The sequence below is a fragment of the Balaenoptera borealis genome, assembly GCF_965194805.1.
Source record: "Balaenoptera borealis genome assembly, chromosome: 13".
In the NCBI taxonomy this organism is placed as follows: Eukaryota; Metazoa; Chordata; class Mammalia; order Artiodactyla; family Balaenopteridae; genus Balaenoptera; species Balaenoptera borealis.
Genome location: NC_138870.1, coordinates 36,068,372 through 36,086,694, shown reverse-complemented (window position 1 = coordinate 36,086,694; position 18,323 = coordinate 36,068,372).

Sequence of the window (18,323 nt, the reverse complement as noted above, 5' to 3'; positions counted from 1 at the left end):
CCCGCTACCTCTCTTAAACAGTTCACCAGCAGAACACAGCACTGATTCAGAGAAAACATTTTAAACATACTTATGTCATGTAAGAGAAGTCCTTCAGGTGGTCATGTAAGAGAAATGCTTCTGGTGATTAGTACAAACTAGGTGGGCAAAGCAGAACCACACTCCGAAGGATCCAAATGTTTCACCTCCAAGTTCTTCCCAACAACAGTGAAATGGCTGGTTGGAGCCAAGGGTGTTGGACACTCACCAAGTCAACAGGAAGTACAGAATTGAGAGTGCTTGTATTGCAATGTGGGAAAAGCACATTTTCCTAATTATGTAGCCAGTAAAAATGTCCATCTCTATTGATTTATTCATTCACTTACTAAGTAAATTGGTACCTCTTTAGATGAAGTGTGCTATATAGCAGTATGGTTTTTTGTTTTTGTTTTTTTGCTTTAAACATAATCAAACCTTTGACTAATGTTGTAATTTTGTGGAATCCATCCTAAGGAAATAATAGGAAAATGGATGGTATTTATGATTTTGAAAAAAGGTAGAGGCATAAACATCCAACAATTAGAGAACAATTTTTTAAATTGTATAACGTACATAAAATGAAACATTTTTAAGCATTTAAAATTACATTTAAAAGATGTTCATTGATAAAGAGACATTTTCTAGATAAAATTGTAAAAATACAAGACAGAATATGCCTTCTGATCTAATTTATATGCATCAAAGTTTGTTAACTCTGGGTAGTAGAATTATCAGTGAATTTCAATTTCCTCATTTGATATTTTGACCTTGCTCAATTTTGCAATTTTATATAATAAGCAGTCCTGCTTAACTAATCAGAAAAATTATGGTAGTTTAATGCCAGTTCTGAGACAAGCACTCTTCCATTCAGTCCCTCTCCTACTTATAATGGCATTATTATGAAGACATGCTATTATTTATAATGGTTACCACTTACTTAGCATTGGCTTGTGTGATTACAGGTATCATCTCATTTTGTAAGGTTTTAAAAGTGACCTCTCCACCGCAGTCTACCCATGTGAACCTAAAAAAAATTATTTGATTATAGCACATTCTAGGAAGACCCCATCCATCAACACCCATCTTGTATTACAGTTATTTTTAGAGATACTTTCTATCTTAATTTGATTTCTAGATTTTTAGGAACAAAGACTATGTTCTGTACATCTTGTATCCCACATTTCCTAGTACTGAATAAATGTCACTACAAAGAATTGTTCCCATACAGTGTCGTCTTGTCTAACTGGACCTAAATCAGCCTATTTTATGCCTGTATCTACCTGAGAGGCCTGAAATTCACTTCTTGTTGACTGGCAGGCCTAAAGCCAACTTATCTTCTCTTCCATCAATTCATTCATTCAACAAATTCTCAGTGACCACCTACCATGTTCCAGGCACTTTTCTAGGCACTGTGTAAAGAGCAATGGAAAAAAAAAAAAGCAGAGTCTCTCCCTCATAGAACTTACACTCTTGTAAGAAAAACTGGTAATATACAAGACAAGATATGTGTATGATCAATGGTAATAAGAACAAGGAAAAAACGTAAAGCAGGGAAGAGGCACAGGAAAGGTCAGGAGAGGGAATTGAATTTTAGTAGGCCAGCAAAGACCTCACTGAGAAAATGGGACTTTGAGAAAAACTTAAAGGTAGTGCAGGAGCAAATTATGTGAATATCTGGGGGAAAATATTCCAGATAGAGAGATTAGTCAGTGCAAAGGCCCTGAGGTAGGTCCATGACTGGTGTGTTTGAGAGGGCAAGGCCAATCTGGCTGTAGCTAAATGTAGAGGATCAATGTGCAGAAGATAAAGTCAAACATTGACAATGGACCAAAGTGTTTAGGGGCTTGCAGGCCACTGTAAGGAATTTGATTTTATTCTGAAAGAAAAAAAGAGTCACCAGTATATTATGAGCAAAGGAGTGACATGATGATGTGTTTTATCCATAAAACTTTAACTTTTGTGCTGCAGACAGACAGGCAGGGCAAGGATAGAAGCATTAGAAGGTTTATAATCCAGGTGAAAAACGATGGTGGTTTAGACCAGAGTGAGAACCATGAAGGTGCTAAGAAATGGATTTTGCAGAGAACTTGCTGATGAATTGGATATTATTTGCAATAAGAGGAATTTGAATACCTCTGAGGTTTGGACATAAGCAACTCAAATGGTAGATTTACCATAAACTGAGATAAGAAAGATTGTGAGTGGAGGTTTGGGGAAAATATCATGAGATCAGGTTGGGTTGTGTTAAATCTAAAATGAGACTTCCAAGTGGAAATGTTGAACTGACAGTTAGATATACAAGTTCAGGGGTCAGGGATGAGTTCTGGGGTGGACAAAGAAACATGAGAGTCAACAGTGTATAGATGGTGCCTGAAGCCATGAGATCGTCCAGCATTGCCAGTCATAGCTAGAATCTTATGAAATAATAAGTAAAATGTTGTAAGAAGTCCCTCTTCCCTCAAGGTAGAAAAAAATGATAGTCACACTTCTCTTATTTGCAGCAAGAGGTTCACCGCCCTAAAATCCCAGGAACACCAGGGCTCCCTAGACCTCCAGCTGGAACTTTCACCACTAGTACCAGACTTTACAAGTTAGAGTTCTTACTATCCTCCACTACTCTGGCCTTACCACTAATGGCAAGAAAGTAACAAAGTTGAAAATAGGTTTGGCCTGTATCAACTAGATCACAAGCTTTGCCATCAGTAGGAGCTTGTTGTAAATACAAAATCCCAGGCCCTATTCTAGACCTATTTCTTATGTACACTACAGTTTGAGGAGTGTTGTACTAAAGAATATTAGGACATAGGGAGGTTCTAGAGCCTCTGGGAGGTCCAAAGAATCATCTTGGAGACTCTGCATGCAGGAATTACATGTAATCTCAATATCAGGATGCTGGTGGGTGTGCCTTCAACATCTCTCGCACTGTGGGAAGGGTCAGCACATCTCTCCCTTGGGGATACCCAGCACAGAACACACCCACTGGAAGTTCTGCTATTGCTGCATCCAAAATGTTAATACCAGTCTGAGACCACGGTGGTGAGTTTGATTTGCAGAACATAGATCACTGGAAGCTGGGAAAATGAGATACAGCTTATGTTTTGTGGTGGAAGAACTCATAATGTGGAAAATGCTTTCAAAAGATGCTGGTGGTCACAAATATAACAAATATCCTAAGGACGGAAGTTAGATACTGAGAAAATATAGATAAAATATAAAAGCCCGGTATTTTGGGTGGAGTCAGAGATAAAGACATACCTAATTCAGATATATGGACAAACAGTAGATCTAACTCAGATATATGGCAATAGTAGGCAAAAAAAAAAAAAAAAAAAAAAAGTCTGAGCAAGAATGAACCAGAAAATCTGAGTCTAAAGATAGATTCTAAGTCAGCAGTTAGGGCCAAGAACTGAAGAGAAGAAGGTGTGGTGGTTTGGGTTTTGTTTTGCATGAACTTGGTGAAGCTGGAACTCTATTTCCCAGAATCCTGTTCCTATGTGGTTCTAGGTGGGAATTGGCCAGAAGAGAAATTGATGTTAGGTACAGGGGGCATAAATGACACAGAAGCCGTTACTCTCTGAGAGTCGGTGCTTAGATGCAGTGAGAGATGGATGCACAGGCGCCGTGGGGCCCAGCTTGTTTTCCCTTTCCTCCACTCCGGACTTAGCTTTTCTTCCTGACATTTGGCCTGATTGACCACTGGTGACCACGGGTCCATCCCCCAATGCAGAGATGATGGCCTTCTCTTTTCTTTCCACCAGCTCTCCTGTGTGTGCACTCCTGGCAGTGGATGTACCTGGCTTTAGGAGGGTTGCTTAGCAAATATTCTCTGATCCTCCAACTTCCCTTTCCAGACCCTATGTCTCCAGCTTCTCCTACAAATGTATAGACCGTATTCCTATAAAAAAAAATCCTTATTTCATGGTATTAACTCATAGTGCTTCTGCTTTACCAATTGAATCCTGACTAAGTTACTGCCACCAGAATTGGCTCCAGAGGACAGAACTACATGCAACGATGGGAATCGGGAACTGTTGCTCTGCTAAAATTGGATTTAAAGGCATTAGTGACCCTGTGCTCATTGGTAAAGAGGACACTGGTTGTCCCTGGCACGCTATGGCAAGACAGTTGTTTAAATCATCTATCACCACTTATAATCAAATACTTACAGTACATAGGTTTCAAATGAACAAGTAGTTGCAACCAAATAATATTTTAGTGGAAATAAAGAATACATTGGTTCGGTTTGTCACTTCTTAGTGCACTGCAGAGCATGGACAAATAAAATCATGAACACACAAGCCTATAAATTCCCAACTCCAAGTCTAGGGAAGGGACTATGAAACTCTTAGATCTGTGTCAACTTGGCTAAGTTATAACTATGTTTCCTGGTGTGGGGGGGCGGGGGGGAGCAGGGGGCGATGCATCAGAGGAAATCCACTAACGAGCTCTCCTGAAGCAATGGTGCAGGTGGCCAAGTTGGACTCTGCAGGTGAATCTGGGGCCCTAGGCTGTCCGGCTACAAAAATGGACCCATAAAGGGAAGCTGGTGGAGAAGTCCAAGGAAAACTGTTGCCTCTGCACTGTCACTGTTTCTGAAGCCTCAGATCCAAAAATCAAAGTCTAATCCCACAGGTGGCTGAATTACAATGCAAATTGAATTTACAGCCTCACACAGGCTCTAATGTTCAATGTGCTTTGCTATTTGCTTTCAGTATGGGAGCTGTGTTTTATAAGTATATATCAATAGAAGGATGGGTGAGAAGGAATCGAGAAGTCATATCCCTAGGAATAGAAATAATTTTTTTTCATTTTTAAAAGTTCCAAGAATAATTTACACAATCAAATAAGAATATAATGAATATGAATAAATGCAATTCACTTAAAATAAAGGAATAGGAAGGTTGGATTGGATTTCAAACTTGTCATTTGATTCTGTGTTAACAAATTAGCTGATTCACTGTATTTTCCACATTTTACAGAATTATGAAATTTTAGAGTGTGGAGAGGCTGTTAAGCTCTCTGTTTTTTAGCCATATACATAGTCTTTACGAATTCTTATTCTATTGCTCCATGTGCTTTGACTTAGGTTGCTAAATTTGGTCTGAAGATTTAGCATACTAGAGTATAAAGTCACAGTAGAAATGATCAGCATTGAATTTTGGACAATAGTTACCTGTGGATTAGGTATAAAAGTGGGGAAGGTACACAGGAGGTTTCCACTGCATTTATAATGGTTTATTTCTTAACTAAGTGCTAGAAAGTTATTTGTTCTGTTACTTTATGCCATTATTTTATATGACTGAAACATTTTACCAAAATAAGATGGTAAAAACAGATTTAGCCTGGGCCTTATAAATAGGTTTTTCTTTATTTTATCTTTGGTACAAAGATTTTAATAAAAGCCATTTTAAGTTGGATAAAAGGCTTCCTCACAGCTAGCCAATGAATTATAGAAAGCAACTGTCAGGAAATCTGGTTTCTGCAGGAATCCTTTTCAAAATTTGCATCAAGTTTTATAGATAGAAAATCTTGAAAAAGATATTATTTGAACAGATTCAAAATAAAGACTTATTCTGGCTGCAAGCAATGCATGAAATTGTCTTCCTTTTCCTACCCCCTCCAGAGAAGAAACAACAGTGACTTTGAATGATAAGAACTGGATTCTTGCCAGAACTCTGGCCTCTGAGAACTGGAAGGCCCCAGCTCAGGGAGGGCTCTGAAAGGCTTTTGCTGACTCGAAAAGTGCCAAAGGGAAGGGGAGGGGACTGTCACTAACAAAAAAGAAAAAAAATCAGTCATCATTGTTCCTTCTTATCGTGAAGTATCCTTAAGGAAGAGAGAATGAGAAAGAAGAATGGCTCTTCGGAATATTTAGAGCATCCATTTTTTTTAACAGTAAATCAAAACAGTTCTAATTTTCAGAACTGATGATATTTTGGTCACTTTTTAGCTCGGCCTTTAGGACTTCTACAGACAGCATCTCCTAAGCATGTCTCAAACGGCTTGCTCAGATACACATGGCTTTTGTTTATTCCTATTTGCCTTGGTTTTCACATTTTTATATATGGCCTCAAGAAATGACTTTGATGCAAATTTTTCTGGGAAAAAATGAATAAGTAAATACAGAAGTCATATATACATAAAATGCAAAAGTATAAATCAATGGGACCCTCAAGTGCTTTTCAAAAACCTGTGTTCTCTAACATTTTTTCCAAGCAAGATTCTATTTCAACAGCAGTTTTGTGTCTCTTGACTACTGAAGTATGCTAATTTCTAGACTCATGAATTAGTCAGGTGTTTGTTAGTTACATTGTAAAATGTTATAACTATAGAGACAAAACGTCTAAGAGATGCAAAACCATTTTAATAACAACATTTTATCTTTTCCCACGAGAGTATGACATGAAGTCTGGATCAACCTTACGGCACATCTTTCTCAAGGTGGCTAATACATTATCTGCTACCCTGGAAAATTCAATTGTCCAGAAGACTTTTGTTTTATTCTTTGGCTAGGCAGTTTTTCTTTTTTTACTTCCTAAATTACTCTATTTCTTCATGGTATTTTGCTCTGACTTTTTTCTTCTGCTTGAATCACTTGTACTTCAAGGTGGGTGGGCACTGGGTTTCAAAATATTCTTTTCAAGAAACACAAACACACACACACACACACACACACACACACACACACACATATATATATATATATATATATATGGTTTGAAAGCAGGATTTCACTTTAGCTGCCAAGCTATGATTGAATAAATAGTCTTCATATAATTTATGGTCATCTGGTGCTACTCGAATAACTGTACCATCTATTCTAAACATTTAGAAAATTTTCTAACAGAAAGAACTATAATAAATGCAGAATGAATTCTGTCCTGACACTTCTTCCCTCCTATCCCTTATACTCAGCAACTTTTCCCTTAAACTCCTTGTAAAGCTTTCACCAAAAAAAAATGCTGATTCAGATTTACCAAAACTTTCAGTGTTTGTGGATAAAATATATGTCTCATAAAATAAAAACAATTTCATGTTTTGAATTCTTTTTAAGCGATATCTTCGTACTAATAAGAATCATTAAGAATATTAATATGTGAGGGAGAGAAACTTTTATCAAGTCAGATGGGCTAAGACTGAGAAACATCTGTTTCTACTCCTGCCTTTTCCCCAGAACCCTGGTGTACTTTTTTGATCTACAATTTGGGTGCAATTCCTTAGCCACTAACACATATTCAGTAGGAAAACTAGTAAACTTTCTTTTAATCTCTTTGAAGGAAATTTCTCAGTTAGGAAATGAGAAATGGAGAAGTATATGGAAAGGAAAGTAGTTTAAGTGTTTTGTTTTGTTTTGTTTTGTTTTAGTTGACAGACATTATAGCATGTTTGTATCTTTATGGAATTGTGTACCCATAGAAGGTAAATTTTATAGATTCCAGGAAAAAGGGGGAAATTGCTGCAGTGGTGTCCTTGGGAAAAGGAGAAGAGAGGGCATCTACTGCACAATCAGAAAAATTAGGCAGAAGGAGTGTGGATATTTCTTTCATAGTAATAGTTAGACACTAAACTTATAGATACAAGTGCTAGTTGGTTGGTAGATATGGTGGTGGGAATATAGGATATGATTTTAGAGATTCAGAAAGCAAAGTAATCAGCTGAGGGTAGAGATGTGGGAAGAGGTTTTGGAGGCTTAAGGGGAGAATGAATGACATAATCATCTGGAAGAACCATGGAATGAATAGTCTAGGGACAGGACGTAGGGTTGCCTGGAAGCTCTGAGAAGCCACTTGAGGGTGGCAGTCATGAAATGAAAGGGAGACCAGGTGGCATGGTAGGGTTTTTTTCTCCAGCCACATTCAGCTGTATGGATGCAGGGTTGAATTTGTGCAGTTAGGATTTTCTAGACGAGTAGGATGAAGAGAAAGTGGAGTAAGGTGGTGGAGGTAGTGAACAGGATGATGATGATAATGAAGATGGTGAAGAAGGACCATGGAATGGAAGTTGGGTAAAGAGGGAAATAAAGACAAGAGGGAATGGAAAACAATGAAAGAGTAGAAGGATCAAATAGGGTTAGGGTTAGGGTATAGGCTGTTTCTCCCAGTGGGTCCAGAGAATTCTTTGAGCCAAGTTCTCGATGAAATAAGTTGGGAAGAAAGGAAGAGGGAGTCAGAATGTATGATGCTTAAAATTATTAACATAAAGGAGATGCTGTTATTGATAATTAAAAAGCCTGTGTATGGTATGCATGACCATAGAAGTCGACAACTGAAGTGGGATGGAGGTCAAGAAAATTAGAAGAGAGGAAATTTGAGGGCAGGTTATTAGAAGGACTGTCTACATGGATATTGAAATACCCATGAATTTTGAATGGAGATGGAGAGCCAGTAAACAAAAGCTAAAATTCTCGAGTCATAAGGGAGAGTGGCCAGAGCTCTTTGGATGACCTCAGCAAGGAGGAGGTGTAGATAGCAGTACCGGGCCATGAGCAGAAAACGTGAAGGGTATTGGGAAAAGGAGAAATGGTGAGTTGTAAGGGTCATGAGAGCAAGGACACTGGCCCCACCCCCCAGGCCCACTGGCACAGGCATAGAGAGTGAAAAAAACAGTCACAGAATTTAGAATCTTCCTTGAATTTCTGGAAGAATTTCTACCTTCACCTTGCTAATACGGCCTGATATAAGAATCTTTATCACTGCTTTCTCTTTCTGGGTTTAATATTTTCTCCCTCTTTCCATAATTGTACTATGCTTACAATTGCATCATCTCCTAATATTTGTCAGACTATGAGAGCTCAGGATGGGGAATCGGAGGCCTGAATTAACCAACCAATTCACATGGTCAAAATTGAGTTTTTGTGTTTGGTTCTTGTTTTCTTAAATTGCTTTAACTTTCTCTAGTTTTGGCACAAAGGGGTGGCTTGAATGTGGGGAGGGGGCTTGAGTTCCACACACAAAGGCTATCTATCAATTGCCTAAAGTAAAATGAAATAATATTTTTCAATATGGTAGCTTGAACAGGGAGATCAGCTCGGTGCTTTGTGACCACACAGAGTGGTGGGATAGGGAGGGTGGGAGGGAGACACAAGAGGGAGAGGATATGGGGATATATGTATATGCATAGCTGATTCACTTTGTTATAAAGCAGAAACTAACACACCATTGTAAAGCAATTATGCTCCAATAAAGATGTTAATATATATATATACAGTCGCTTGACGTGTCTCAATGTTAATAAGGTGTGAACAAAAGCATCTGGAAATAGAAGGCTGCTATTTCAACTGATTTGTAACATAAAAATCATTTTAGAAACAGAGCAACTTTGTTTACAAAAAAGAAAAATGTGCTTGCCATGCAAATGCAGCTCCCCACCACAAGTCCTAGTTTTCTAGCCCAAACCCACTGTAAAAAATTCTGTAGTCATTATTCACTGTTCACATGCTTTCACTAGTAGGTGGCATGGGTGCAGACACAGCTTACTTTTGGGGTATAACAATTCAATTTGTGACTATAAACTTGATCTATCTTGAAATTCATCCAAGTAAATTTAGTTACAAAAAGTACTGGAAGATTCTGTGTTTGTGCAGTTGCATGAATTGAACCCTAAAATGATGTTATAATGAGGTTTCAGAACATTGTGTGTTTTAATAAATACTTCAAAGTGAGTCCTTTGGAAACATTTTTTTTTCTTTACTAAAACCATTTGTAATAAGCTTACACTAAATGGAACTTAACATAAATAAAATTCTAAGAATCAGTGGGGTGGACAAGATCAGCTAAAGTCTCTTTCTGGCACTGAAATTCATGATATACTTCTTACAAGACCCAGGATAGCCCAAAGCAAGGGAAAATGCACTGTCCTAATGTATTTGACTTGGCTTTGGAAATAGGAATTTAGAAGAACTGTTGGCCACCCTGCTTAGGAGGACCGGGTGATGGCAGGTGTGGGAGAAATGTGGCAACGTGGAGGGGGTTGAGATAGAAACAAAACAGGGGAATAAAGGTGGGAAGGAAAACCAACTCCACAGGACCCCCAGCCATGGAGCATGGCAGTAATGACCCTCCGGAGCTCCACGCCTGGGATTTGTTCAAGCGTGTGTTTAGAAAATGGTAGCTCAGATACAGACAACATGTGGGCTTCCCTGGTGAATGAATATGATAGACTGCCCTGGGAGTTTCATTTAGGAATTTAGAGAAGGAAGTCATTTGATTTCTTTGTAGATCATTAGGTGGGTCATTAAATCATTTATGGCTTAATTTCCATGTCAAACCCTCAATTTTACTCACATACACACACACACACAAGCACACAGATTACAGAACAGATTTAATTTTTCACAGGTGTTTTAGCCAAAAACCTCCTAAGTGGTTAAAACACTGAGAACATACATAAACTCTGCTTTAGAATATATTGTGAGGGTAAAGAATTGATTTTTAATTCATTTTGTGGGTCTCAGAAGTCGAGTGTGCAACGCAAAGGGAATATAAATAACATACCATAACATACCACCAACAAGTTAATGACTAAATGCTGAACTAATTTAACAAAATCTAAAATTGAAATATATATATTGTATGTAAATTCCATATTTATGATCACAATAAACTTATAATAAAATCTCAGGGCATGCCTGCGGTCTTATTATTAACTTTCATTTCCATCTCCAACTGCCTACTTTTAGAAATACGTAACATTACCTTGAGCCATTTGGATTTTATGTGGCAACTGCATTTACCTTAACTCTTCCCTGGAGGAAGATTCAATCATTATTTCACTCTGAAAGAAATGGATTTCTGCATCAGAATGAGGTAAAAATGATTAAATGTGAATTGAATCACTTAATCCTTTTTCTTGGGTCAAAGGGCACAATTATCAACCCTGCTAAGTGCTATATGTGCAATCATACTCCAGAACTTAGACTTATAAAGAGCTTTAAAATGACGCATCTTTAGAAAAGAGTGGCAAGACTCCAAGTATATAACCAGAAGCAAAAGCTTCAGGTGGCATGATGGAGGTAAGCTCACCAACCTGTATTAGTTAACCGGACACGTGTGAAACATCCATCCAGATCTTTAAAACAACCCTCTATGACACTATGTAAGTCAGCTTAATAGAATGTCTTGTGACGGCGTGTTTCTAAAGTGAGGATTGCTTTGGGCGTGTGTAGTTGTAGAACCAACACAAGACCAACAGCCCTTTCCAGGTGCATGTGTATTAGGCCAGGCTTTTGTGGCAAATGCAAATTCAGACCGGAAAAAGTCCTTCCACATTAGTTTGCCGCAGTCCAGGGTGCCCTGTGCACAATGATCGAGACCGGAAAGCAAAATGGTGAGAGAGAGAGAGAAAGAGAAAATAGGTTGGAGAATGGGATAACCTGGGTAGGAATCCAGACTCTTCTTTTTAGTAGCCGTGTGACTTCCATTGGATCACTAACTCTCTTTGGGTCTCGTTTTCTTCATGGAGATAACGCTTGCCATGAAGAACATTAGAGGGATTACGAGACAACACAGGAAAGGAAGGGCAGATGCCCGCTGTGCAGAGCGTGATAGCTGTTGCTGTCATCATGCCATGCACAGGACAGCGACCAGCGGGCATTTGGGGGAGGCAGTGCCATCTGCGGGAATGCATCCATTCCGAACCAAGGATTCTCGAAATGGCAACAGTAAGGTGAAGTCCCAGGATGCACCGTAGCCCAGCACATCATCTGGTTAGTGGCCCTTGTGCTCTCCAGGGTCCCTGGTGGCATGATACATCACGCAGTCACCCTTGCACTAGGAACTTGAGTGTTCTCCATCCTCTGAATGATTTTGAATGGCCAGATTCTCAAACAGCCGGAGGGCTTCATGCCTCTTTCCAGATCCATACCTGCCTTCTTCTGAGGAGAGAATGCCTGAGAGTCCAAGCTCAGGATGGAGTCAAAGATGGGTGGAATTGTTCCCCATTGGAACAATTGGGTGGTCCCCATTGCCCACCCTCCCACACACAGTGTTGAAGTCGTAGCCCCCAGCATCTCAGAATGTGACCTTATTTGGAGGTAGGGTCTTTAGAGGGGTTATCAAATGAAGATGAGGCCATTAGGGTGGACTCAAGTCCAACATGACGAGTCCTCATAAAAATGAGAAATTTAGACACAGACAGGCATAGAGAATGGACAATGGATGTAAAGACCCAGGGAGAAAGCGGCCGTCTACAAGCCCAGGAGGCCTGGGATGGCTCCTTCCCTCGCAGCCTGCAGGAGGCCAACCCTGCCAACACCTTGATTGCAGACCTCTAGCCTCCAGAACTCTGGGAAAATAAATGTTCTGCTGTTTTGAGCTACCTGGTGTGTGGTACCTACTCTGTGACACCAGCCCTAGCGAACAAACGCGGAATCCAAGGGGGGAAATGTAGTTCCCGCCTTTTCTTGGTTCCTGAGCTTCCCTTCCCAGAAAACACCACTCCCTCCCAGACTCTGAAACCGTGATGCTTTCTACTGACAACCCTCTAGGCCCGTTGCTTGTAGCTGTGTTCCATGGGAACTCTAGAGAGGAAACTTTAAAACTCACACTGTGAATAATGACACAAATGCTCAATTAGCAATGACGACATATATCAGAGTTGAGGTTCCATTCCCTGAAAACACCTCAGAATCACCCCTCGAACTGCCTGGGAGTTGTAAATTATTAACACATTTATCTAAAAAGCATAACAACTCACTATTATGAGGAATCTGTGTCTGTGGGATTTACCGGTCAATTCAGAGTCCTGATAATTTACTCTTTGCTCTCTAAAGTAAATATATGCAAGTTACATAAATCAAACCTAGTTTGAAAGCAATATTTTTCCTCAAAGAAAAAGCAGCATGTTTCTCCCAGCACCCCACTCCCTCTCCCACATATATATACACAAAAAGACGCTAGAACCAGAAATTTAGTATTTGTATACATTTTGTGAAATTTTATCTTCTACCTTTTTAGTTAACTCCAGGTCACAGCAAGGTACATTTACGTACAGATACAAACAAAGCATTTGTCATTTACACTTTTCCTTTGAAAATAAAACATCTTAATATTTTATCTAATACATCACAAACGCTTGAACAAGTTGGTTTTAATTAATGTCGGAGAGTCTATAGAGAGATGCGTTGGAAAGTTTTGAAACAAGGAATGTAGTTAAAAACAATCTTGATTTTTCCCTCTCACAATGTGTCTGCCACATACAGTTAACACTTTCAGATAATCTGCTGTTGGCTCACTATAAAAATTGGGAGATTTTGTTCCTTTCCTCCCAAAGCATTTGACTACCCTTTTATTGCCTAAACAGTACATAACCCAAATTTAGAAAGTCTACCTTCATGTTTACATCATATTTTCAGCTTGTTCCAGGGTAGACCAAAAAAAAAAAAAAAAAATTCACTAAGAAGGGAAAATGACTTGTATTGTGTGGGACCTTCTCATTTCTCAAATGTGAACATATATTTATTTCAGTTTAAATAATCCCTTATAATTTGCTAATTACCATAGCAAGTTAAAACTAGTTCTATTAAGCACAATTTTCCCCTTTCCCCATATAATCTAATATAAAAATGTCATAAATGGAAGGAGTGTGGTCATTGGAGCAACGCAGAGCTGGGGTACAATTCTGGCTTTATCACTGTGTGGCCTGAGGCAAGTCTCTAAGCTTCTTTGGGCCTCAGTTTCTTTAGCTCAGAAATGAGGGTAATGTTTACCTTGCAGGGTGGCTGAGAGCAGTGGAGACCATGTGTGGAGATGGAGCACGGGCTGGACTATAAGGGGTAACACTGAAGTGCTCTGGCTGGCTGTGCTTCCCCAGCAGGACCACGCCATTAACTCCTTTCCCACATGCTCTTCCAGGGTGACTGAGACTCTCCTGCATCAAGAAATGGATCTACTTCCTCCCCTCTTGAATCCGGCTGGCCTCGTGCCACCCTTGTAACCCCAGGCGAGGTGAGGAAAGCCTGCAGCTTCCCCTGGTTCCCTTGAAACACTCTCCTGACCCTCCTGGACACCTCCTCTCTGAACCCAGCTACCATGTTATGAGGAAGCCCAAGCCACCTGGAGAGGGCACAGGTAGGTGTTCTGGTGAACAATCCCAATTGAGCCCATTCTGAGTCATTCCAGCCCAGGTGTCAGGCGTGTGACTGCAGACATCTCCAGGTGATTCTAGCCCCAGTCCTGTGGGTCAGCCCCAGTCACTGGAGTCTTCCCAGCTGAGGCCCCACCTATTGTGGAGCTGTGCCCTCTGTGATTCCTCACCCTCAGAATCATCAGCATTGTAAAATGGTTGCAGGTTTACACCTCCTAGTTTGGGGCGTTTTATGTAGCAGTAGGTGACTGGAACAGTGCTGGTAGTATACTTCGTTAAAACTGTGCTGCAAGAGATTCAAAGAGGACCCCACTGCTGGGAGCCTGGATTTCCAATATTTGTGATACACTCTGGAAACACACACCCTCTCACTGAGCAACAGCTCTTTCTTCTTAGCCCCTGGGATGCAGTGTCTAATCAAGCGGGAGAAAGTGGTAGCTAAACATCTGTTTCTGCAAAGCTGACTCCATACATTTTAGTCCTTGGAAAGAAGAGCAGGCCAGCAGCCCCCAACTCAGAACTGTGTTCCCTGTGCTGTCACCCAACACCTCACACCAGTTTTATGATCACCGGATCAAAGTGTTTGTCTTTAAAATGCACCACTTCCCAGAGGTGCTCTGGGACTCATTCACTCCGGGGCAGGAATGATCAAAATCATTTCCTTAGAGAAGTGTAGTTTTGATTTGGAGTAGGAGAAGGGAAGGCATTTTGGAGACCCATGGTAGCATGATAATGGGGGTTATACCAAAGTAAGGAGGGGAAGAAAGGCTTTAGGAACGTAGCTGGGAGAGGAACACTGAAATTTATCCTACCTACGTATTGGTTAAATCAACATAGATGGATTCTTTCCACGCATTGAAATTCCCTGGCCTGAAAAAATGTTGCAGGTTTCCCTATGTCCAGATTCACCTCTAAGCCACTGAAGCTGCCATCATCAGAACTTCTTTGCCAAGCTAAACTGTTCCCAAAACACCCATAGTTCCCTAGTCTGGATTTCCTCACTCAGTTTGTCAGTGGGAAAAAGGAGAAAAGGTAATATGAGGAAGAGAGTAGAAGAGAAGTAAAAACACCTAAGTCTTCTACCTGCTTTCTATCCCTCTGAATGCAAACCCCTTAATTAGAGGACTGGGTCTTATGCTAGCATAATTACTACACATAACTAATATCTAATAAATTGTTAAGTGGGATTGGATTGAATCTGTGCAGTATTTGCAGAATCTCATATTCACAAGATTTTTTAGAATATTGCTCAAGAATGCCAAGGGCTGGATGAAGTAGACATGCTCTCAACCCATGGGAGTTTGCACTCTTAACCTACCTTTTTTAATTTCGTTCAGAAATAGTCACATGTGTTGTACAGTGTTACAAACAAAAGCCTTCAAAAAGAGACAGAAAATCCCTAATGTTGGAACAAAAATAAAATAAAATAAAATGAAATTCTAACTTGTCACCAAAGTCACTTTCAAGGCCATATAAAGCTATTTCTCCCCCCTCAAACATATCCATTCACCACGTCGCACCTCAGGATTCAAAATCTGCATTATTTCAACTGGATCCCATTGTGGAATTATTCTCAAGTTTGCAATTCTCATACATTGGTAGATTCTTAGCATTTCACATAACAAGTCCAAGGCATGGGCAATTTTCCCCAGTATCTCATCTAAGAGGGATGCCTCCTCCCCAGGGGGGCTCCGACCTACTTACGGGACCCCTCCGCCTTTCAAGACCACTGCTCCCATCTTTGAAGAGCTCTCGATTTTTAAAACACTCTTTGTTTGGGCTGAAATCTATCTTCCTTCTGTCCCAAATACTTTATGAAAAGATTATTAATGGAATCATTCAACATTTGATTTATTTCAACAGGAATTTATGGTAGAAGTAGAGACATTGGGTAAAACCTGATCTTGATTTATATTGTTTATGTAGTTCTATAGGTGCCAGACACTCTATGGCTTTTTAAAGAAAGAGGAAGAAAGTAGGGAGGATTTAACCTTTAGTGAATATTCTTATTAAATTGGTGGTTATAAGCTATGTAAGTTACAGTAATGAAATAGGATAACTATAAAGCAAAGTCCCCAAAAGATACAATAATGTTGATACAATGAAATATGAAACATATCTAATAAAAGCAAACATTAGTATAAATTTTTAAAAAAACATAATTCTAAACACAAAACTCTGATGTACATGCAAGCACAAAATTAAAAATCTCTAAGACAGCTCTATGTAAACTTTTATAATGCAAGATGTTTTAAGGGTAAATTTGCGAGGAAAAAAAGTCAGAACAAAGCCATATTCTTTGTATTCGGTTAGTAATACAGAATAAAGAGGCCATTTTAATGTTCTGAGCATGTTTAGAGGTTAAGTTTAATTTATAAATAATTTTGAAACATTAAAAGAGACGTGGGGTGAGTTTCTTCTGTAAGTTAAACAGCAATTTGATCTCAATGTCATTAAAAATAAACTTTCACCTGTTACTAATTTTCTTCTTAGTTACAAAGCCATTGTTTGTTTGAATGAAAGGCAAAAAGCATCTTGATGCTGTTTATACAGTCCAAATAAGAGAACAAATTGCAAAGGCCTGTGGATGCTAAAAAGCAAATAAAGGAACTTTTCCAAGAATATGTTGAAAACACGACCAGGGCTACATAGTTGCAAGTACTGGACTGTGAACCTCAAACAGCACCCCAGATAGTGCATATTTGAGTTGCAAACAGTACTGCAATCCTACATCTGAGAATAATTCCTTTGTGTGTACTATCTTTGTGTGGACTTGTAATACTGGGCTCTGAAAATTGAGCCCAGTATTACAAAAAGCCTTCCAGAACCTCTGCCAGCAAAGCAAAAAAGTTATTTTGTGTGGTGTCTTTGGTTTCAGTTTTATTATTATAGGGGGTGTGTCGGATTGTGTATGTATAATTTTGTGTTTGTTTATAGTTTATGAATATGCGCGTAATTTTGGCATTGGCTTCCATTTTCAAAAGCAGCCCAAGCCCATGCCAAGAAACAAGCAGAAATAACCCTTAAAAGGGACAACATGACTTGATGGGGCCATTCTAATCTGAGCCATTCACATAAATGAAAGAATAGGTTATGACAATAGCTTCAACAGTAAGTGTTTATACTCTGGAATGAAAAGTCTAGGTCTGTTTCCAAACTGGCAGACCAGGTACAGTCTGGGAACACCCCAGCCAACAAATGATAAGAAAATGATAGGAAAAAGATCTTCTGCAAAAACATAACTTGGATCTTGGCAAAAGCAGAATTCAGGAAAACATTCCATAGTCAACAGATAATCTGACATCTCTTATATACTAAGCCCCTTTTCTAGGCTCTACTGGAAAGAATCAGAGAGAAAAAAATGTCTAGTGATTCCAGGATATTTCCAAATGCTCTGTCCGTTTTCTCTCTCTCTCTCCCTCCCTCCCTCCCCCCTTACCGCCTTCCATTTTCCCTCTCTCCCTCTTTGTCCTACTCCTTCCATCCTTCCGTTCGTAACAGGCGACACAAGCCAGTCCTATCCATAAGATTTTCCCCAAGTCCTTTAGCTCTCAGTCAAGGCACTATATTAGCTCTTTGCTCTTAAACTTCCAGAATTCGTGAATTGTGCTACTGCCTCAGTTTTATCACTGCATACTCCCTTAAGTGTCTCTAATGAACTTTTCATTGACAGAGTTTTTTCTCATTTTGCATCTTCACCTTCTAACCGCATGAGAAGCTGTGAGCACTCACTCTCGAAATCCTCTCGCATGGTTTCCATCATGCATGCTCCTCACTCTCTATGCCTCTGATAGTCTTTCCTCTGCATTTTTCTGCAGTTCTTCTTCCTTAATCATCTCCATAAATTCAGGTGTTCCTAAAGAATCTTTCTCGGCCAAATTCCCTGTTCATTCGACTCTCTCTCACTCGGTGCCTGGTTCAATTTTACAGCCTCAACCAACAGCTCTATAAAAATGGCTTCCAAATCTTTTCCTTTCCCTGCTTTCTCTCCCAAGTTTCACTCACGTCTCCAACTCTACATCAAAGAGTTAGACCTGGCTATTCCCTCTGCACCTAAGACTCTCCTTCTGTGATGTCGATACCTTCCATGTGCATCTGCATGTTTCACCCTCATTATCACCGCCCTGGTTCAAATGCTCATGGCTTTTTTTTTTTTTTTTTAATAAAGTTATTTATTTATTTATTTATTTATTTTTGGCTGTGTTGGGTCTTCGTTTCTGTGT